This window comes from Carettochelys insculpta, chromosome 7, assembly GCF_033958435.1.
Source record: "Carettochelys insculpta isolate YL-2023 chromosome 7, ASM3395843v1, whole genome shotgun sequence".
In the NCBI taxonomy this organism is placed as follows: domain Eukaryota; kingdom Metazoa; phylum Chordata; order Testudines; family Carettochelyidae; genus Carettochelys; species Carettochelys insculpta.
This window is the reverse complement of record NC_134143.1, coordinates 42,084,421-42,108,008: the sequence shown is the minus strand read 5'-3', so window position 1 is coordinate 42,108,008 and position 23,588 is coordinate 42,084,421. Positions and strand designations below refer to the sequence as shown.

At 45.7% G+C, this 23,588-nt stretch overlaps 1 pseudogene; it reads right to left on the bottom strand.

Moving 5' to 3' along the window:
* Positions 1-809: 809 nt before the first annotated feature.
* LOC142015799 (endothelial differentiation-related factor 1 homolog pseudogene) lies at positions 810-9,841 on the bottom strand (annotated as a pseudogene).
* Between the last annotated feature and the right edge of the window lie 13,747 nt (positions 9,842-23,588).

Genomic DNA, 23,588 nt, shown 5'->3' with positions numbered 1-23,588 from the left:
TATACTAATAAAACTGCACTTTTGCCAGTATAACTACAGGTTGAACTTCTCTAGTCTAGCAAACTTGGGACACGATCAGTGCCAAACAAGAGAGTTTGCCAGGCCACAGGAAGTCAATATTATCTAGCAGCTATACCGTCACTTCTGCTGTTTACTGGGCTCTTAGAAGACATTTAGGGGTAAATTACAACTAAATAACAGCACAGAATAGTGAAAGCCAGAACTGGTGGGTGTAAACAAACTTTATGGAACCACGGGAAACCTGGCCACACTTTTACGATACATGGATATCTGGCTAACTAAAATCATGCCCGACTATGGGTGTTGCTAGATAAGGGAATGCCAAATTAGAAAGGTTCAACCTGTAATTTCTCTTTGGGGTGGGATAAACTACAGCAGTAAAAGCTTGGTTTTGCTTAAGAGCCGGTAAGAGAGCTTGGGAGAAATGAGCATTTGACGTCCTCATGCTACTCCAAGATAGTAATTTGCCCTGGTTATAATGTGCTTAAAATTTGCTGTGAACAGGCCCGAGCAGTGCAACAATCAGGCTACATAACTGACCTGAAACTTTGGAGAAGAGGAAGGATTTACCCTGATGAATGCAAGATGCTACCCACCTTACAGTTTTAACCAGGTTAAAGTTATTCTGACTGTCATGTTTCTGTTTTGTCTTTTTACAATAGGTGGAAATTCTGCAGGTCTCTCCTCCCCCTCTTGTTCTGCTTGGCAGTACAAAGATAGATTCTGGTGGTTGAAGAGTACCATCCAGATGAGATCAGTTGGAACAAGCTGATTTAGAGGTTTTGTTTTCATTTCCCTTTTGGGCCCATCTCAAGTGGCTTTCCAATATCTCTTCCACGTAGCTTACGGCCGATGGCTCTTTGGATCTTGACCAGAACTTGGTTGTTGAGGATTGCCCTTCCGCATTCGTAGTCTGAATAACATGTTTTTTCATTGATTTTTGTGGCCAAATCTTTTTGTGTCAGGCCTTTGCTCTGTCGGCCCTGTTGGATCACGTTGTCAGCCTCAAAGGGGAGTCTGTCGTGGTGTAGCTCCTTTGTCTCCCGATCCAGCTTAGCTGTGTTCTTAGTGTTAGAATGCTGCTTGCTCTGGCCTACCACCCATTTCTTGGAGGACTCTACATCTCCTCTTCTGTGTGCTGCCATGATTCCCTGCTTGGACTTGGCCCGGGCTGCACTCGCCCCTTCTTGTGCAGCACCATGACCGTGTCCCGGTCGCTCTCCACCAGCTGGTGGATTGCTGAGGCAGCCTATGCTCCATGTTCCAACAGAAGACAGGCAGAGACAAGCCATCTATAAAGAGCCACTATGGGGCAGGAAGCCAAGTAAAAACAGAGAAAAATAATCAAAGCTTTAGATAGAAATCCATAGTTTAAATACAAATTTTCATTGATTCATCCATGATTTCCCCTTCACCAACTTGCGGTCTTCACTGAGAAGTCTGAAGGAATGCCTAATATAGTGAATGCTAGTGGGAAAGGGGTAGGGTTAGAAGTTGAAATAAAAAAAGAACAAGTTAAAAATCACTTAGAAAAATTAGATGTCTCCAAGTCACCAGGGCCTGATGAAATGAATCCTAGAATACTCAAGGAGCTGATAGAAGAGGTATCTGAGCCTTTATCTATCATCTTTGGAAAATCATGGGAGACAGGAGAGATTCCACAAGACTGGAAAAGGGCGAATATAGTGCCCATCTATAAAAAGGGGAATAAGAACAACCCAGGAAACTACAGGCCAGTCAGCTTAACTTCTGTGCCAGGAAAGATAATGGAGCAGGTAATTAAAGAAATCATCTGCAAGCACTTGGAAGGTGGTAAGGTGGTAGGGAACAGCCAACATGGACTTGTAAAGAACAAATCATGTCAAACCAATCTGATAGCGTTCTTTGGTAGGATAACAAGCCTTGTGGATAGGGGAGAAGTGGTAGACGTGGAATGCCTAGACCATAGTAAAGCATTTGATACGGTCTCGCATGATATCTTATTAAAAAAATAGGCAAATACAATTTAGATGAGGCTACTATAAGGTGGGTGCATAACTGGCTGAATAACCATACTCAGAGATTGATAGATTTCCACTCCATACGGCTAAATGCAGTACCTTGCGTGGTGTCAAGTATCAGAGGGGTAGCTGTGTTAGTCTGGATCTGCAAAAGCAATGAGGGTTCCTGTGGCACCTTATAGATGAACAGAAATGTATGAGCATAAGCTTTTGTGGGCAAAGACCCACTTCGTCAGATGTAGGTCATCTGTATCTGACGAAGTGGGTCTTTGCCCACGAAAGCTTATGCTCATCCATTTCTGTTCATCTATAAGATGCCACAGGACCCCTCGTACTCAGAGATTAGTTGTTAATGGTTCTCAATCCTGCTGGAAAAGTATAACAAGTGGGGTTCCGCAGGGGTCTGTTTTAGGACCGGGTCTGTTCAATATCTTCATCAACGATTTAGATATTGGCATAGAAAGTACGCGTATTAAGTTTGCAGATGATACCAAGCTAGGAGGGGTTGCAACTGCTTTGGAGGATAGCGTCATAATTCAAAATGATCTGGATAAATTGGAGAAATGGTCTGAGGTAAACACGATGAAGTTTAATAAGGACAAATGCAAAGTGCTCCACTTGAGAAGGAACAATCAGTTTCACACATACAGAATGGGGAGAGACTGTCTAGGAATGACTACAGCAGAAAGGGATCTAGGGATTATAGTGGACCACAAGCTAAATATGAGTCAACAGTGTAATGCAGTTGCAAAAAAGGCAAACATGATTCTGGGATGCATTAACAGGTGTCTTGTGAACTAGACACGAGAAGTCATTCTTCCGCTCTACTCTGCGCTGGTTAGGCCTCAGCTGGAGTAGTGTGTCCAGTTCTGGGCACCACAGTTCAAGAAAGATGTGGAGACATTAGAGAGGGTCCAGAAAAGAGCGACAAGAATGATTAGAGGTCTAGAGACTGTGACCTATGAAGAAAGGCTGAAACAATTGGGCTTGTTTAGTTTGGAAAAGGGAAAATTGAGGGGTGACATGATAGCGGTTTTCGGGTATCTAAAAGGGTGTCATAAGGAGGAGGGAGAAAACTTGTTCTTTTTGGCTTCTGAGGATAGAACAAGAGGCAATGGACTTCAACTGCAGCAAGGGAGGTTTAGGCTGGACATTAGGAAAAAGTTCCTAACTGTCAGGGTGGTCAAACAGTGGAATAAATTGCCAAGGGAGGTTGTGGAATCTCCATTGCTGGAGATATTTAAGAATAGGTTAGATAGATGTCTGTCAGGGATGGCTTAGACAGTACTTGGTCCTGCCGTTAGGGCAGGGGGCTGGACTCAATGGCCTCTCGAGGTCCCTTCCAGTCCTAGTGTTCTATGATTCTAACTATTGTGATAAATCCACCCAATGATTACATCCAACTCTAGACCATACTTCATGTAAGCTAGAGATGGCTGGATATTTTCAACTTAAAAGTATATTTATTAAAAGTGCTCATTTTTCTACAATAAAATGTGAACTTTGTTACTTTTATAGTTCTGGGGTTTTCAAAAATTGTTAAACTAAAACCGCTTTTTAAATAAAACATCTGACATTTTTTAAAAAGCAAAAGTTACATTCTTTTTTTTCCAGGAAAATACTTAATATGTGCAGACCAGCTATAATGACAAACAATATCTTAAATCAACAGCTATTTTCTTCATAAAAGAAGAGGAGGGGGAAACTATTAAGTCCTTGACTAGTTCAGATTTAAAAGACAAGTGCCTTTGATCTGATGGAAACTAAATCCCTTCGTAGGCTCACCAGCTGAAGGAACTGTTTCCAGTAGAACAATAAGGTTTGAAATTCAATGATGTCCTAGGGTAGACTGCATGCCTGTGAGCGATATTCCTGTGGGATGTTGGGGAGGAGTAACAAGTGCTTTCATCGCGCAGCACTGTGCCCTAAATTAACTTGCACCCCAGAATTCTGGTTTTTTTCTGCAAGGGAAATCACAGAATCATAAAACACTAGAACTGGGAGGGACCTTGAGAGGTCATCAGGTCCAGTCCTCTGCCCTCCCAGTAGGCCCAGGCACTCTCTAGACCACCTCTGATAGGTATCTGTGTAACCTGCTCTCAATTATTTCCAGTGATGGAGATGCCACAACCTCCCTAGGCACTTTATTCCAGTGTTTAACCACCTTGAGAATTAGGAAATCTTCCTGCCGACTAGAGAGGTATCCAGAGAACTTACATTTTTTTATTTCAGTTATGTGGAATGTTTCCCTATGCAAAGAATAGCAAATAGCAATGTAAATTTAGAGTGAGAAGGTGGCCAGGGTGATATCTTTTACTCTACTGATGAGAGAGAAAATTTTGAGCACATTGTGTCTTTTTCAGATCTAGAAATTGTACTCAGAAGATCTGTCTACGTTGCAGTTAGATGCCCAAAGCAGCTGACTCAGTCTTGTGGGGCTCAGGCTCAGGGCAATGAGGCTATATCCACACAGCAGCCTAAACTGGAAATAAGCTATGCAATTTATGTGGTTGGAAATAAGCTATTTCAGAATATGGTGCTGTCTAGACAGCTCCAAATGTTGAAATACTGTGCTATTTCAGGCATCCCTTCCTCCTCCTGCAATGAGAAGTACAGTGATGCTGAAATAGCACTCCCATTATTTTAAAAACTATTTTGAAATGATGGACACATGTCAAAGACATGGAGTAGCCATTTTGGGATACCTCTGGTATCCTGAACATAGCTCTGCTGTCTAGATGTAGCCTTTTATGGCGGTGTAGATCTTTGGCCGGGGTGCCACGTGCTGTTGTGACAGGTATGTATATGAGCCATGGAGCTTGAAAGGTGTGTTGTAGGGGTGTTTTCGTCATCATATCACTGGAGATACAGGTACAGTTTGGGGTTCTGTTGTTTTGGCTGGGTTTGGAGCCACTTTGAGCTGCAGTGGTCTGAGGGTAGCTTGATCTTCGAAGAGGCTGGGGGATTCTTGAAACAGGTTCTCTGAGTATTTGGGTGGCCTGTTCTCTGATGTGACTTTTCTTATCCAGTGGCCTGTCCCTGTTAGATGAAAGTGGTTTCAAGTGTGTTAAAGTTTATTTTTAGGTAGACCACAAAATGGAATGTGCCCCTCAGCCCCTCCCCACGGCAGCACATCACTAGTTGTCATCTGTCACCCCACACCGAACTCCTGTGGGTATCTTCAAACAGTTACATCTTGTTCTCAGTGGGGACCATCTCCTGAAAGAAATCTTTCTTGGCCCTCTAACAACCTCCCCAAAGGAGGGTACCTCAACCAGTGTACTCAATTCCCCAATAATAACTTGTGAAGAAGTAGGGAAAAGAGGGCCCAGCATCCAAGGTGTTAAAGAAAGCCCCTGGGCCCAGCTAGCCCCACACCACATTACCTGCAACCAATGCCCGGCTTGGAGGGAGGTGAAAAGGAAGGAGTCTGGCTCAGTTTGGGATTGACGAGTGAGGAGGCAGAAGCTTTGTTCAGCAGTCCCAGGGCGCACACTACAACCTGTCTGCTGAGCAGCCATGGGAACAAGTAAGCCCTTACCCCTCTGGGAAAAGTGGGAAAGCCCCAACTAAAGTGAATGTGGATTCTTGGGGCCACACCTCAAATTTAAGAGCTTGAATAGGGAGTGGCTCAGAGTTCTTGGGCCAGGGACGTAGGGGGACAGGGAGTCAGCCCCTAGCCTTTCTGCCCCCCTACTCGGCAACCTAACTGGTTGGCTGCACAGCCTTCAGGGTCCCAGCCACACAACTACATGGATGAAATGGGACAATCACAATGTCCTCAAATGAACTAGTACTGAAAAGTGACAAAAAGACAAGATCACCACCTCACCTGTGGGTGAGCACCTTTCACAGAGTGCGCATGGTATATCTGATCTTTCAGCTCTCATCCTCAGAGGAAACCCCCATTGCACGTTCAAGAGACAACCCTGACAGCTTAAATTCATAACTCTGCAAGCCACCAAAACCCACTAGCCCCTCCCAGTTTAGCTCCCTGTTCCCCAGTGACTGGAGAAGTGTTAACGTGCTGCTCCTCCTTGAATAATCCTTTGACATCTGTTAGCGCCTGATGTTAAATAATTTGGTCCACCTTGAGTTTAGCTCTGAGTATCTCTCCCATACCTGAAGCAGAGTCCTGTGTAGCTTCAAAGCTTGTCTCTCTCACCAACAGAAGCTGGTCTCATGAAAGGTATTACCTCCCCCCGTTGTATCTACTGAGACCTACACAACTACACCACCACTGAATACAGCAAAGTAAATGTATTCAGGCTTTTATTAGGAAATATTTTTTCATCTGATGCACCCAAGAAATGAAAACATAAACCATCCTTTGTTGCCACTCTCTTTCCTGGAGCAATTTTTCTCAGATCTGATTAATCTTCCCAACATCAAGACTTTATCCATAGGGTTGAAAATTAAATTTCAACTGAGAAATATTAAAGGGAAATACCATGGTGATAAGAGAAGCAATCCATGACGGGAGGAGGATGTCAATTTTCCTGAAGGCTCTTAGTCCACCCTCACCCCAAAGTGGTGGTTGCCAAGTATCTGAGGCCTGCTTTAGAGGCCAGGGAATGTATCTGCCCTCTTTTGTGGTTTAAGGTTGTTTCTTTATACTGGTAGATATTTTCAGATCAACCATTGTATCATGGAGCCTCAGATTGTTCCCAGGGATTTGGAAATCCCTTACAGGAGTGGGCATTTTCCCATCCATCATGAAGTATAATTAATGTAATTGGAGAAGGAGGGTCTAATAGGCACTGCAATGCTCAGGCCAGGACTGCACAAGGAGGTAAAATCGATTTTAGTTATGCAAATCCAGCTACAAGACTTGCTTAGCAGGAATCGACATATCTAAAATCAATATTTGCCACCATTCACAAATCGGGGTTGAGAGAAATTCTCCCATTGACTTCCCTTACTTCTCGTGACTGCCAGGAGTTCCAGGGTTGACAGTGGCACCATGACAGTTCACTTTAGTACATCCCCTCTATGCGTACTATATCAAACCCCTAAGACTGACCATCAGGGAGTCGATCTTCAGCTAAGTGTAGACGTAGCATCAGCATTTCCTTACCTCAGTGCCCCTTCTGATTCCCATTGTGCTTCACTTTGCCAACTGTAAAATGAGCATCATAGTACTTACCGCACTTCTCAGACTGCTGTGACAATAAATATGCTAATGCATTAAGTGGGAGGCACCTGTGTACTGTGGTGGTGAAGGCCTTATAGATACTGTCATAGGTAAATCATCAATGCTGCATATTTGACTCTCACTGCTGGATCTTATCTTGTTTTTCTGTTGTGGCACTTTAACGGACGTGTTTAAAAATTAATAACAAATGAGGCATCGCGTTAAACATACATGAAGAAGTCCAGATAAACGTAAGATCCCGTGTCACAATGTACTCAAAATTCAAACTGTGCTTTAGCTGGGACTTGAAATACATTTTTTCAGCATTCTGGCCGTGTCTACACGTGCCCCAAACTTCGAAATGGCCACACAAATGGCCATTTCGAAGTTTACTAATGAAGCGCTGAAATGCATATTCAGCGCTTCATTAGCATGCGGGCGGCCGCGGCGCTTCGAAATTGCCGCGGATTGCCGCCGCGCGGCAAGTCCAGACGGGGCTCCTTTTCGAAAGGACCCCGCCTACTTCGAAGTCCCCTTATTCGCATCAGCTCATGGGAATAAGGGGACTTCGAAGTAGGCGGGGTCCTTTCGAAAAGGAGCCCCGTCTGGACGCGCCGCGCGGCGGCAATCCACATCAATTTCGAAGCGCCGCGGCCGCCCGCATGCTAATGAAGCGCTGAATATGCATTTCAGCACTTCATTAGTAAACTTCGAAATGGCCATTTGCGTGGCCATTTCGAAGTTTGGGGCACGTGTAGACACGGCCTCTGTGTGTTTGTCTCTCTTTCGTGCCAGCCCAACCATTTCTCGGCTTGGTCAATATGAACAGCAGCAATATTGCATTCCTGGAATGAGGTCGTTTGTGACTGTGCTGGCACAATATTGTTAAGTTGCACTGGAAGACTCACAGGGAACCTGGCAAATCTCTAAACCCAATTCCTAGACCAAAAGGATTGTCCCAGAAAGTGTAGACAAAGCCTTGGATAAGAATCGATACGCTTGCTTGCTTATTCCAGCTGAATCTCTGTCCCTTCTGGTTCTCAGCCAGCTGTAACATCATGACAGGAGAGGAGGAGGAGTCCACAGGTTGTCACCCCAGACATCCCATAGGTCCATGTGAGGGTTGCTGGAGCCCATTGTCTCTTTCCACTCCTGGCACCATTGGCTAGACCTGCTGCCTGATGGTTGCCTCCCTCACATTCAGGAATATCCCCACCAAGAGACTTCCTCTCTCCTTGTGCTGATTAAGTGACTCAAAGGGAGAAAATCAGGGCAGAGAATGAGCCCCAATCAGGTGAAGTGGGTCTTACTCATGGAAGCTCATTACCTAACAAATGCTAGTCTTTAAGCTGCCGCAGGACTGCTTATTGCCCCACTATATGTGTTGGTTACTCTTAATTTGTCAAGTTTAAGGTGTACAGTAATAACAAGCCTTGTCAAATTGTTTAGTTAAGTCACTGAAAATGGAGAGGCAGTATGGCCTTACTGTGTAGAGCACAGAACTGGGGAGCTGTTCCCGGCTCCGCCACTGACCTGGCTGGGTGACCTTGGGCAAGGCATATAATTGCCACACGCCACAGTTTCAAAAAGGGACAACGATACAGACCTCCTTGAAAATCGCCTTGATATCTAGGCAGTGTTGCTGAAGTTGTACGTAGCACCAACAATTTGTCTCCAGTATAAGAATGTTCTTTGTGCATTCCAGTGCAGTCGCGTGCACATGCATGCATGCCCAGTTGGTAGCTGTTGGGTCGGTGCAGCACCCATTGGAGTAGCGCTGCTATAGTGCCCAATATAGGCACTGCCCGCCCCATCCCCCGCTAAGTTCTTTCTTGCCACAGTGTCAGTTGCTGGTAGTTCCCATTGCACATTCAAGCAATCTTCTTAGTTAGATGGTCGTGCTTGGGTCTTATCTGTAAACAGTTCCAATTAGGTGTTAATACGTTTAAATTGTTTAAATAGTTAATAGTTAAGAGGTCTGTTGCTATTAGTTAGAGTTGTTTGTTGGGTCCGGAGTAAGGAGGTCGCTCCACCTCCTCAAGGTCTTGGTGCTGGGGCAGGTCAAGGTCACCAGGCTTCAAAGTCTGTGTTGACTGTGGGGAGTGCATGCCAAAGGGTGACCTGCATTCAGCCTGCTTTAAAGTGTCTGGGTGAGAGTCACCAGCAGGACCACTGTCCAGTCTGTAAAATCTTCAAGCCAAGGACCTTGAAGGACAGGGTTCAGCGCCTCAAGGTCATATTGATGATGACAGCTGTTCAGCTGGAGAAATCCCCATCTGCTGGGCCAAGTGCATCTTCCTCAGTTCAGAGTGCACTGGCACCAAGCTTGGCTATGGCGTTGATGGAGAAGGGAGTCTGGTGCCATGGTGAAGGGCCGGCATCTCAACCTCCTCTGAGACATAAGTCTTAATCCCTAGTGTCTCACAAAGAGAAAAGGCATGATGGGGCCATTCTCCTGCAGTGTCCAAGCACTGGGAGAACTCCCAGATGGTGTCAGGAGAGGCATGCCACAGGCAGACTATGGAGGGTTGGGTGTTGACTTTGGTCCGTAGGTCCAGTTCCCACCCACTCCCCGCAGTTATCGTCAATGCTGGAAGTATTCCAGGCAGCACGGAGCCTCCTGCAAACCATGCTGCTTTTCTCATTGCTGAGGAGAAACCCATACCTGATGCAGGTGTTGAGTCATCCTCCGTCACGGGGCAAGCCCTCCACTTTGGCACATCTGCCTACACCTCCAGCGACTACAGTGCCGTCACTGTCCTAGCCGGTGCTTATGCAGGTGCCCTTGGGACTGGCACCTCCTTTGTCTCCAGTGTTGGAGGCCTCTGAGTCAGAGTCTGACTCCTACTTCTCCAGCTCTGGCAGGAGTAGGAGTGCTCACTCGTCGTCCACTTGTAATCAAAGCTCCGCACTCAGGCAGTGGCCATCAAACTGGCAGCCAACTTTGCAGCAGCTATTTTGGACCCCATGGACATTCCATGAGAGCCAAGGGTAGTTCAACTGCCCTCCATCCCAGGCTCCATTGCAGGTGTTGGCAGGTCCTCTACTACCACGTTCAGCACCGTCAGCCTCACTGGGAGCCCCTCTGTGGGATGGTTCATTGGAACAGCTGCTTCCCATGGAACTGTCCTTGTTGGTGCCATCAGTCATCTCGTCACCAACCGCCTTGATGCCATTACTGTTGTCAGCTTGGTGCCTTTCCCTTCAGTGCCATCTGCCTTTGCGCCAATCATGCCAGCATTTGTGGGACCTAAAGGGCTCCCGGTGACATCGTTGATGATGGCTCCTCCTCTTGTGGAGTGGGGCTCAGCACTGCCCTCTGTGGGCTCAGCATCATGCAGGCAGGCATCAAAACTGTTCCCCTTGCATCAGGGGGCAGATGGTCTGGACCTGACAGGAACCGTGGATGTGGACAGCACAGTTCAGGCAGGTGTGTCTTTGTCATCTTCCCTGGACAAAGCACTCACAGGGTCTTCTGCCTCCCCGGTCCTGGAGAACAGTTGGTCCCTTCAGCAGCTGCTCCGCCAGGTGGCCCAAGGCTTGGGAATACAGGCAGAGGAGGTGAGTGCAGACTCTGGAATGCCCACAATTTCATGGGCGGCCCTCACCCAAAAAAAGACAGGCAAAACATTTGGACCTGAATGGTAGGGAAGTTTATTCAACCGGGGGACTACAGGTGCACATATATAATCAGCAAGCTCTTGTGAGGAGATACTCATACAATACAGCTCCCTCCCGCTCCAAGTTCACAGAGCTGATCCCCCAAGATGCCAAACCCAAATTTATGGGTTTAGTGGAGAACAACCTGATTTCATGTGCAGCTTTGCAGGCCACCCTGAACGCTGCTGATATGGTGATAAAGGTCATGGCATCAGGTGTGGCCAGGAGAATGGGTGCATGGTTACAGGTCTCTGGCCTTTCCTACGAGGTATAGCAGACCATTCACTCAGGCTTTGCCCTTGGAGAGGCTGACCCGGGAGCAATGGAGGAGGTTCTTCAGCAATTCAGGAGCCAGGCATTTTACTCCCATTATTTTCTCAACCCAAAATCAAAAGGGGGAATGAGGCCCATCATGGACTTGTGAGGCCTGAAAAAATCTGTAAAAAACATCAGATTTCTTATGGTCTCTCTCTGGGGCTCATTATCCCATTGCTGGATCTGGGGGACTGGTTTACCACCCTCAATTTACAGGATGCATATTTTCACATTGTAATCAATCCTCCCCACAGGAGGTTACTCAGGTTTGTGGTGACCGGGAGGGCAGTTAATTGGGCCAGAGCTGTGCCAGGCCTTAAAAATGTGAGCAAAGGCTTTCCATAGGCTTAGAATCACATGGTGTGCGGGTGACACTTGATCTTATCCTACCAGGTGGGAAAGACCACAACAAATGGCTAATTCTTACCATATTAGCTCTTTTGCTTTAGAAAGCACTTTTCAATCATTAACTAGGCGCCAACAATCTGTGAGGAAGTAAATTAGTACTTCTGTCTTTGTGTCCTTAGGTGAAGAACCTTAGGCTATATGTCTAGATTACAGCGATTTATTGACAGAAGTCTTTGTTGGAAGATATCTTCTGTCAACAGATCGCAGCCAAATTGCCAAGCGGATCGCAAGAGAGTTTCACTTTGTCGACAGTGTGTGGCCGGACTGTCCATCCACTCTATCAACAAAACGGCCAACCGGAAGCACAGCAGACAGGGCAGCCTGGTGTCTCAAAAGCCCTGTCTGTTGACAGAGGGCCCTTCCCGGAATTTCCAGACCAGCTTTCTGTTGACAGATCTCTGTCAACAGAGGTCTTATGCCTGGTGGGGAACGGGATAAGACTGTTGACAAAAGTGCTGCATTCTGTCAATTTACTGTCGACAAAACCCCTAAGTGTAGACATAGCCTGGAGAGGGTATGGAGTGACTGGCCAAAGGTCATGCCATGAATGGGTGTCAGAACTAGCATTCAACTTCAAATGTTTTGGCTTCCAAAACAGAGGCAATGGCCTGCAAAGAGCTACAGGGATAATGGATTATGCCCACATGCAACTTCACTGGTGGTTATAGGGATGACCATTCCAAGAGAATAAATGACTAATAGCCACCAGAATCTCATTAATTGCATTATAGTCACTTAGCTTGGGGCTTGTGTTTTAAATGTATTAAAATTCTGTATGCGCAGTTTACAAGGGGGTTCACATTGCATAACATAACCAGTGTAAGTCCCAGTGAATTTGTACAAGACAATCCTATGTCACTGATTTCCACCTGGCATCACATTAGTTTCCAGCACAGTTTTAATTAACATGTTCATGAAAGGGCAAAGGGACATTAACATAGTCATGAAGGGGCAAGAACAGAGTGATGCAGAAGTTTCAGCCAGTGCCAGTGTAACCCACACACCTACTCTGTGTGGTTCACTGTCCCATCTAGTGGCACCTGGACCACGTAATATAAATACGCGGAGATACACATCTCATAGAACTGGAAGGGACCTTGAGAGGTCATTAAGTCTAGTCCCCTGCCCTCTTGGCATGGCCAAGCACCATCCCATTTTTTAAAAAATTTATTTGCCCCAGATCCCTAAATAGCCCCCTCAGGGAGGGGCTCACACCCCTGGGTTTAGCAGGCCAATGCTTGAAACACTGAGCTATACCCACTCACAGAGAGAAAGAATGAGTCTCCTCTACAGCTTTCGTTAAAGCTGGCTCAGAGACTGTAGAAGCTGTTACTAAGCTCCAGATGTCCGAGGTTTGACTCAAACTGTGGGCAGTTACACTAGCAGCATTAACTCCACTGGTTTGGCAGATAATCCGATGCTTCTGCAAGAAGGATTTTGCTATCTAGAGTAACTTCCTAACTCCGTGTCTCTGACCATCTCCTTCCCGTGCCCTTGGCAAGAAGACTTACTTCCAGGAATCTTCTGCTGGCTCACAGGGAGCAAGGTGCTCTGGCTCTGCGGCTACGTTTGTTTTGGGGCCTTTCCGTTACCCTGTTACTTTTATTTGCTTCTCTCTTCCGGTCACATCTGAGGGAAGCTGCAGGGTAAGAGGGTGAGGGGAAATTAAGTGAACGGATAATTCTTGTGACTAGATAATTCTTGCTCTGTGCAAGTAGACCAGAGTAGCCAAATTTACATGAAAACAGTAGTCCTCAACTTAGCTCTTTACATTTGAAAATAAGCTATTTCAGGTCTATTTTCTCTCTATTGTAATGTGTTTTGTTTAGTGTGAATGGAGGATGTTTTAGGGGGACAAAGGTCTTGTTTGGCTATTCAAATGCACTAGCAAGGTTTCCAGAGTCAAGGTGGGTGATGTAATATCTTTTATTGGAACAACCACTGTTTAAGCAGAGTTTAATCAGGTAATACTCAGAGCAGCATGGGTGGCACCTCATATTTCTAACTATAAACACACACACTTATGCAAGTGAAGTAATTGACATAGACAGTTATAAAGCTGAAAACTTATACCTGGAAATTACCAGACTTTCTTATTTTTTCATTTTTTTTATTTTCATGAGACAATGGAGCCATCGCCACCATTTTAATTTATGATTCATGGTCAGGAGACAAGAAATTACACCCAAAACACTCAGCCAGTTCCTCAGTTGTTGTAAATTGGAATTATTCCAAGGAGTTACACAGATTAACACTAGGTGAAGGTCTGACCCACTATCTGAAGTTATTTTCAGTTAACTTTGTTTCATAGCCATCTGTTTTTATCTTCCTCCTCACCTTACAGGCTTTTTCTTTGTTAATAGTCTGTGAAATTAAAATATTTAAAGTAAAAATACAGGTCTTAATGGGAGAACAGGAGATTTATGTAGTGAATTTAAATATTCCTAGCAGGGTGAGTCTAATGTGGATGTGGTTAGTTTTGAAAGTTTTACCAATTTGCTCCTAGTTCCCAAATAGGAACTTGTAGTTCTTACCAAAAATGTGTTGAAACTGACTAACTCTTCATGGTTGTGAAACGCCAACAGACCCAGGTTGCTGGCCCCAGGGATAGAGCCTCCAAGCATAGGGTCTAAAGCCCTGCACTCTACCACGTGAGCTAAAGGCCAGCTGGCTCTCAGCCAAGGCTGGAGAGCGGAGACTTCACTCTCTCCAGATGAGGTCTCAGTGCCTCTGGGTACTACAGTTGGATGATACTAACACGCAGAAGGTGGGTCTCCACTAGCAATTTCTTTTGAAAGAAGCGGGGGGTCTTTTGAAAAATCCCACAGAGTCTCTACACACACAAAGCGTTCTTTTGCAAGTAAATCAAAAGTGCTCTTCCACTCCCGTTTCAAGAAGAATACCCTCTTTTGAAAGCTTCTTTCAAAAGAAAGCGTGTGTAGACAGTCCGCGGGGCCCTTCTTTCGAAAGTGCAGCTCTCATGGGGCCTGATTTTTCAATCCCTGTCCTGTTCTTTTGAAAGACTGGGGGGGCTGGTGAAAGCTCTCTAATGAAAGAGCAGGTCACTCTTTTGATCTGTCTTTTTGTGTGCGGATGCACTCTTTCAAAAAAAAAAAGTTCTTTCAAAACAGATCTTCCGGAATGGCTTCTTTCAAAAGATCTCTGTAGTGTAGACATAACTAGGGTGACAGGAACACAGAGTAGGTGCTAACAGCTCAGTTTTCTAAAGACACAGAATATCTGCAATTTCCTTCAAACTTCCCAAGTGTGCTCTAGAATTCTAACAACTCAGGATGTAACACCTTACATGAGGGAACTAATTTGCCTGGGTACCAATACTCAGATATTGGGACCCAGATATCAGAACATTTGCTAATTAAATTAATTGAAAAAAACACTTTGTATATGCTGCTTCTGGTGCAAAAGACTATTTAAAAACCTCTGTATGGCATCGCTCAAAAGGGTAATGCAAAATGTTTCATTCTGCTGCAGCAGCTCAGTTCTGTTACTGAGGAATTGCATGGAAGCAGAGGTCTTGCTTATAGTTGTAACTTTAGTTGTCTTGCCATCAATATACTTGTTTCTCATTATTTTAGAATAAACTTTGAATCACTTTAAGAAATCTTTAACTGTACTGCCAATTCAGTCGCCTCATCCTAGTTAATCCTTCAAAGATATGTCTAAATAGTCATCAGAAAGAGGCTGTCTGGATAAGTAATGTTATTTGTTTGATAAAGGTCTATTGGGAAGATAGCAATAGAATACTATAAAGAACATGCTGTTTAAGTTACTGCTGGAGGATGAAATCTGCCTCATATACATTGACTGCAACAGCCCCAACAACTGAAATCCTAATTCTGGCAAACACATATGCGCTTATTGTTACAGGCTCATGTGAGTGCAGTTAAGCACATGTGTAAGTATTTGCAGCATCAGGACCCAAATAAGCCTCAATGAACCCCTTAAAATGGGTTTTATTAGCAGTGTGTTTGTGGTGTATAGGATCTTGCAACAGCACTCTGTAAGAGGGAATTATTTACTAGGATGATCTATGAGGAGTGTGTCAAACACCTGGCCACAGACAGTTTTGGAGCATTTGTTGTATTTGTGGCCCAAATGGCAGCTGCAGAATTCAGCTTAGTTTAAAAAAAAAGTTACTAGCCTGCATGGCTGCAAAATAAAATAAAATAAAAAATTAACTTAAAACAAAAATAATTTTATCTAAGTTTAACTGATGCAGTGTTGGCTTCCTAAGTTTGCATGCAGCCTAAAACAGTGCTTAGGAGGAGAAACACTGCTACCTCAATTAATCTCACTGGTGGTGTTGGCTCTGAAGCTGAATGAAGAGTCTTTACAGGACATCATAGATTATTTCTTTACTGATCATTTTATCACATGACATGAGTAATAAGTGAAGCCCATAAAAGAGAGGAAGTTGTGAGCTGCTGCAGAGAAGAATGTGCAGGGTGGAAAAAAAAGAGGAGAGGTGCAAGGATAGAAAAGGAGGAGAGAAACGGAAAGGAGATAGTGATGCTATTAGTAATACTTCTGTTATTGGATTCTGTAGGAGCTCTGGACATGTGTAAGTACTTCATTGTGCTAGGTGCTGTGGAAATGCAGAACAAGCAGGTGAGTCTATTTTCAGTAAAGAACAATGCTGAATGCTACAACTTAATAGTTATTCTGAAAACTTTAGTTAATACATATGGGCTGTGTCAGGGTCTGCAACCTGTGGCTCTGGAGCCACATGCGGTTCTTTTAAGGATTTATTTGTGACTCCCAATTCCATAATTGTAAAGTGTAAAAATCCCTCCTGATTATTTGAAATAAATGGCAAACATCTAAAAGCCCAATAATGAACAACTCATCTCTGAATAGGAGTTACAAAAAGTATGGTTTGACATTATTTCTTAAGGCCTGTCTTGTATTCCCATGCATTGCGGCTCTTGAATTATTGTTTTTTAATGTTTTTTTTTTTGAATGTGGATCTTCTTGCTACTTTGATTGCTGACCCCTGGGCTATATGTTATTTTTGAGCTTGTGTTTCCATCCAAGTCTGTGAGAAAGCTGCTGTGTTTCCCTAAATGCATGTCCCTCCCTATTGACTGTCATTAAAAAGGAGATTTGGCCCTCACAGAAATAAATTTGATGCCTTTGATTTGTAAAACAAAGCGCACCCTAATGGTCTGTGTAGCCCAACACATAGGTGATGAGAGTAGTCGGTGCATGATCCCTCAAGGATGAAAAATACCAAAACGTCTAGTTTGTGCAATACTATGCATTGTGAAAGAAACATCTTTTGCTCATGGAACATCTTCTGGCTGGGGATTCCTCCTTTTACGCTTCTTATTTCTTGGAGTGTAAGGGTTGATGGGACTTGTAATATTCACCTAACGAGTGTAACAGCAGGTGTTTTTAAAACTTTACTAAATAATTTTTCTCAATCATATCATGTGCAAGTGAGTGAATTGACTTTGACTTAAACCTTTGTACTCCGCAACAGCATGTCTTCTTCAGGCTCTTTTAAATCTTTTCTTTTTTAGTTTGTGTCCCTTGTGGGATTATTTTTGTTTTGTTCCTACAATGGGAAAGAATAAGGAGGCCTGTTTTCTGTCCGTTCGCATACTACTGTCTTTCTTGTTACTTCCCAGGCTTGTTTCATGATTTCTTAATTTCTCCCATATTAAAGCTCTCCGATGCCTCCATGCCACTACTTGTTGTTGCCCTGTGGGCCATTTCTTGTCATGTTGCTTTTTTGAGATCTTGTGACAGTACTGACTACAGTATCTGCAGTGATGCTAAATCAATGGTTGGTTTAATAGCATTGTAATAGCTTCTCTTATCACGCGTCCCTATTTAATGGTGTCTAGGACCTCACTAACTTTTTCTTAAGCATGTTAAGCCGCACTTAATGACACAAAGCTTTTTCCTGAGTGGTTACAATAAATTCAGTCCTTCAGTGTTTTCAAGAATATATTTCTCACCACCTCCAGAATATGCTTCACCTTGTACACATCTCCAGCTAACTTAGTCTGCTCTGATATTGCCCAGTTGCATGGTTTTGCCAGTCCTTTCAGATTTGAAAACCATCTGGCATGGAGACTAGCGCACTGCCCGGGGACTCAGGAGACTTGAGTTCTAGTTCAGACTTTGCAGCTGGCCTGTTCATGACCTTGAGCATATCCCTGCTCTCTTTTGTAGATAATGGTAGTATTGGGAGAATGATGCTGAACCTTTTTGTGAAGTGCTCTGGAATCGCCAGCTAAGAAGTAGCATATATTGGCATTATTGCCAATTCCTACCGGTTAAGGAGCCACAAACATCCATGAATTCATCTCTGAATGTGGCCATCTCATTATTCACCTTGATTTCAGGTTGTTAATAACTATTTAGGCTTCTAATGACTTTGGGATTGAAATCCTGACTCCATTGATGTCAATGGTAGAATTCTCATCATCTTCAGTGAAGCCAGGCTTTCATTAAGCTCTTTTCTCCTCTTGCCCCCATATTACACCTTGTTACAACATAAGATTCTTAGCTGTCAACTACTTTGCATTCTACAGAAGCCTTAAAGCATGTGCCGTAAGCTGGAACTGATTGTCTTAAATTTTAAAAGCACCTCATTCCACAGCTGTGGAATTGGACTGCATTCCTCCGCATTTATTTTGGGTTAGAGGACAAATATGTTCTTTTTCCCCTGAAGAGATCTGTGAAAACATGATACTAACAATGACATCTTGTGGGTGACTGTAGAAATGCAAGATCAGGGTATGGTGGTGATCTTTTTTTTTGTTTAACTTCAACCACTGTAGGTGCCATTTCTCCTCTTTGAGCCATGTAATGGTTCTTTCTTGCATGTTCTGTCCCATTGATCATTGTAATGTACATTGGCAGCACAAAGATTAGAAAGACTAAACCATGTGTTTGGGAGACTGTTTTCTACCCTTTTGTGTCCTGCCATGCTGAGAAGTCAGGGAGTGGGTTCTTTGGGTACTTTCTATTTGACACCTTTAGGGAAGTTATTGTAGAAAAACTGGTATAGAAAGTGAGGGCTTGCATTTTGCTGTGAAAAGAATAATGGTCACACCAAGCTTTTGGAGAAGGGAGTTCCACCATTATTAGTCAGCTACCAGGAACACCTGATCAGGAGCTATCACAGAGCGCAGAGAACACGGATGATGTGTTATCGTGCCGTGTTGGACGAAAGGCAAACTGAGGTTTCTTCATGTCAGTGACTGTTAACCTGGTAAAGCATGTTCCATTAGTCAGGTTTGGAGGAGACAAACACATGATTAGATTGGCAGCTGACACGAAATCACACTGCCTTCTGGGCAGCTGAATCAACTGATGGCCTCCTGTCCATAGGATGGTTTGGGGCCCACCCTAGGCCCTGTGCTTTGGGAGCCCCACAGCAGGTGCCTCATTTGTCCTGTGGATGGGATGGTCCCCTGTGTTAGCTGCAGGGCCCAAAGCACTGAGGGTGCCTTGGGTGCAGAGAGGTCCTGTCTATAGGTTGAACTAGGACAGCTGCCCCAAGCCCATACTTTTGGGGGCCCTGCAGCAGCCACCCTAGCCATCTTATGCATAAAGGGGGAAGAGTATCTGGGGCAGGGTGCGGCAGCAGCACTCGCCATGTGGGCGGTACAGGTGGCAGCCTGCTCCACTCTGCTCTGCCCCCGCAGCCGGCCGACCCCTGCGGCAGTGGGACACAACCTCCACTTCCAGCTGCCTGCAGAGAAGTGGAGCTCAGAGGGCCGGGAGGGCACAGCATGGCGGAGTAGAGCAGGCTGATACTTGCAGCAGCCATGTAATGAGTGCGGGGGAGGGGGAAGGCCGGGGGGGCGACAGCCTCCTCGTTGCTGCCACCGCCTGCTGCAGCACCCCGCCTTTGGTAGTCCCCAGCGTGGCTGGCCAGGGCCGGGGTAAGGCGACCGGCTGGGAGCGGGGGAGGGGGTGGGGCGTGTGGCGTGGGGCATTGAGGGAGGTCCCCCCCCAGGTCCTCTCCTCAGGAGGGCCCTGCCTGGTGGGGAGCCTGGCGTCGGGCAGCAGCTGGGCTTGGGCCTCCTATGCTCACTGAGGTGATGGGAGCTGCAGGAAATGGAGCCATGCCATGTCCTGTGTCACGCCACTTCACAATGGCAGCAGGAAGAGGAGTGACCTTGCCCCCAGCCCATTCTGCTTCCCTGAGTGATACAGGGCTTGAGGGAGTGGGCTGGGCCTGGGGCACCCCATTTCCCATTGCCACAGTGAAGTGGTGCGACCTGGATGGGAGATGGCAGCAGAGCACAGCAAGCTACTGCATGGCTCTGGGGTGCAGCTTTTGTGGGGAAAGGGCCTCAGAGAAAGGGTGCAATGGAACCAGGGGTGGGGGCAGAGCAGGGGTGGGAAGAGTTAGGGAGGGGGTGGAACAGGGGTGGGGTTTGGAGGAAGGGTTGAGTATGGGTGGGGCAGGGTGGAGGGTAGGACCTGGGTGGGCTGTCCCAGATCCTGTCCCTCCCTAGGGATGGCCCTGACATCTCACAAGCTCAGCCAATAACCCAGAAGGGCCCTGAGACAACATAATACCTTGATGCTCCCGGGGAAGACATCCGTGATTGGCAAGGTTTGTTTTGGCCATTGCTACAGAATATTACTGTCTGCCTGCCAGCTTCCTCTCTGCCTTGTTCTTGCCCTGGTGGCGTTCCAGCTAGCTCTGCTAACAAATCTCAGTGTTGCAGAGGCACTGGGAAAACTAGATGATGACACACTTCAGTTCTTGAGCTGCAGAGACCATCTGGGATCCAGATAATTTTCTCTGGGAGATGGGCCTGGCAGTCTGAGTTAGAAAACGAGAGAACAGCAGTCAGTTCACAGCCCAGAATATTTTTGCAGGCAATGGCTGTGTCATTGCTGTAGGAGAAGAGAAGTCTTTATTGTGGCTCTGGCCTGTGGGGCTCTGTTCTCCTTTTGCATCTCTAGGGCCCTAGCCCCTTCTCTTCATTCGGTCTTTGATGCAGGTGCTCTGTAGAGCTATGGGGTGGAAATGGCAGTGATTTACTGAGTGTTGTGGATACTAGCTGCTCCAGCAATGGCTGGCTCCCTCTGCAGGGCTGCACCTCTGTTATTAATATTAGTTTCCCAACTGGTTGGGTCCTGACACACATAGGATGTGTAAAGCTACTACAGGCCCTGAGTGGTGGCAGATGTGGCTTGAGTAGAAGTGGGATTCTTGGCTGTGAAGTGTCACCAACATTACTGATGCTGAAAGTAGCATTTCTCAAATCTGTACCTACTGTGTCCACATCCAGCCACAGCCTCCTGGGCTGTGATTTGGGGGAGAGCCTCAAAGCAGTGGCCGGTCTCCCTCCCTCGTTCTCCAGGAGGCAATCTTGGTTGTTGGTTGCTGGGACTACCCACAGGGGTTTGGCTCTGCCCCCGGGGGGAGCTACCAGAGACACAATGCTGGAGGAGCAGGCACCAGATGACCACACACAGGCCAGTAAGGAAAAGCCAGACGACTGCTCCTGCCAGGCACCTGGGGCTCTATTCCAGGCTGGCTGGCTGGCTAAGAAGCAGGTGGCCAGGCAGGTGAAAGGCACTGGCTATGGGCACGGCCCCCCCAGCCCCTAGCTCCCCCTGTACCCTTTGTGGGGTGGGGAGGGAGGCTACAGTCGCATGCACCCAGGAAGCTGCTTATCTTCCCCTTTCCCTGATAATCAGAGCAAGGAGAAAGTGTGCAGCTTGTGTACATGCCCCTCGCTCCTGGCTGCCAAGTGGGGGGGCGTGGGGGGTGCCACAGGAGTACTTCACGCAAGCTGTGCACTTCCCCTCGCTCCGTGACCATTGGGGAAGGGCAAGAACAGCCGCAGTCCCAGTATGTGCAGCTGCAGCACACACCCTCCATCCCCAAAGTGTCATTGCCCACCTGCACTTACCCCTACACATGCCAGCTCCTTGCCCTGACCCCGTACCCTTGCTGAGCCCCTCTTCACCCCCAGTACTGACTCCTGCACCCCCACACTCCAACCCCCTGCCCTAAGCCTCTTGCCCCCTGCTGTGACTCCTGCCCCCCCCACCCCAACAACCTCTGTCCTGAGTCCCCCACACCCCTGCCCTTGGCCCATCCTCCCACCAACTCCTCAACCCTGTGTCTAGTTCTATTAAAAATCTTTTCACTGTATTAATGACTGGATTTCCCTGTTGCTGACAATTCTGTGCTCCCTATTCGTGGTTTTGGTTTTGTTTTTTTTTTCAAATGACAGGTTGGGAGACAGGATGATTTCTGAAGCTGTTCAGTTATGTTTTTAATAACATCTGCCTAATAGCAGTGAAACTGCCAGGCCTGTACGTGCTTGGACAAAGAGCGTCTCTGGAAAAGGGTCAGCCGAGAAGGGCAATACCTGCCACTCTTCCAATCCTAGGTGCGCAGGACTGTTCAGATCTCTTACCCTGTTTTAGAATGGTTTCTGAGGAATGCTGTCCTTGAAATAACTCTCAAATGCTTGTCTAATTACAACACTCATAAGCTGCCCAGTTTCTAGCCTTATAATGAAAAACAAGCCTGCTGTGATTTTTATCCCGTCAGCTTTCTGGCATTGATTGAAGCATATTTTAATAACAAATGATCAAACATTAGCTGATGCAATTGCTGCTTGTTTCTAAAGTGTTATTTTGTGAATAGTGAAGTGTCAATCCATCTCGAGGGTGATTAGTTCCAGCTCTGAGCTATCATTTATAGGTCGAGACTCTAAAGAAGTTTCTTAACAGCCAAAAACAAGGGGGCTATTACTTTTTGACAGGGTGACTGCTGGTTATTTCATGCCAGCCAGTATTGCTCCACACTCTGGAAATTATTTCATGCACTCGCCTTTCTCCAGTTGGTTCAATGTGAAGTAAATCAATGTCACTTGCCCCGGTTTGCTGAAAACTGACACACACACACAGAGCAGTTGATGAGATATTTTGGGGCAGATTTGCCATTTCCTATAATCAGTGCAGAGGTTTTCAATACAGAAGTATTAATTCCTGCAGCTATGATTGTCTCATGTCTTCAATGCTAGCACAAGACTTGATCCAGTTGGAAATGAGACTGCATTACAAAATTTTGAAATCTGTTCAGGTGTCATGCCCTCCCAGGATTTGAGCATGTTCAGACGTACAATTCCAGCATGGCCTCTTATAAATACAGTCTTGAATCACAGTCTGGTTGTCAAGTATCAGAGGGGTAGCCGTGTTAGTCTGGATCTGTAGCAGCAACAAAGGGTCCTGTGGCACCTTATAGACTAACAGAAAAGTTCAGAGCATGAGCTTTCGTGAGTTAACTCACTTCTTCAGATGCTGGTTCTGGAAATCTGCAAGGCCAGGTATAAATAGGCCAGAGCAAGGCTGGGGATAACGAGGTTAGCTCAGTCAGGAAGGCTGAGTTGTATTGTCATCAGTAGATCTGGAGGTGTGAACTCCAAGAGAGGGGAAGCTGCTTTTGTATTTAGCCAGCCATTCACAGGCTTTGTTTAATCCTGAGCTGAGGGTGTTGAATTTGCAGATAAATTGTAGCTCAGCAATCTGGTTATGGGTTCCAGGCTGAATGTTTTTTCATTTTTTTGGTGAAGGTAGAGCTGGAGTAGGATATTGAGAATTATGGCTTTTAGTTCAACTCAGAATGAACACCTGGGCTTGGGTCTGAGTTTCAAGCCATTTGGATGTGCCAGTTCAAGAGCAGCTTTTAGTCTAAAGAACAGTAATGAAAATCTGCATCGATAAGCTTATCAGGAAATGAATTTCAAGAATTGAAATGGACAGGAGTGACTCATACAGAAATGTTAAGTAGGAAAATTTGCTGGGCTTTTTTTTTTTACACTAACGAGTATAAAGGTATCTGTTACAGGAAGGATTATACCACTTAACAAAGATAACTAGATTGTAAACTCCTTATGACTTATGTCCTTCAGTGAGTTTGTACATGGCCCAGTGCACTGGTATTCAATAAAGTGTGCTAGTTCTGAGATTTCTCTCTTTTGTTGGTAAGGTACTTAACAATTTGTATAATGAAATTACTCGGTCACAAGGTAACA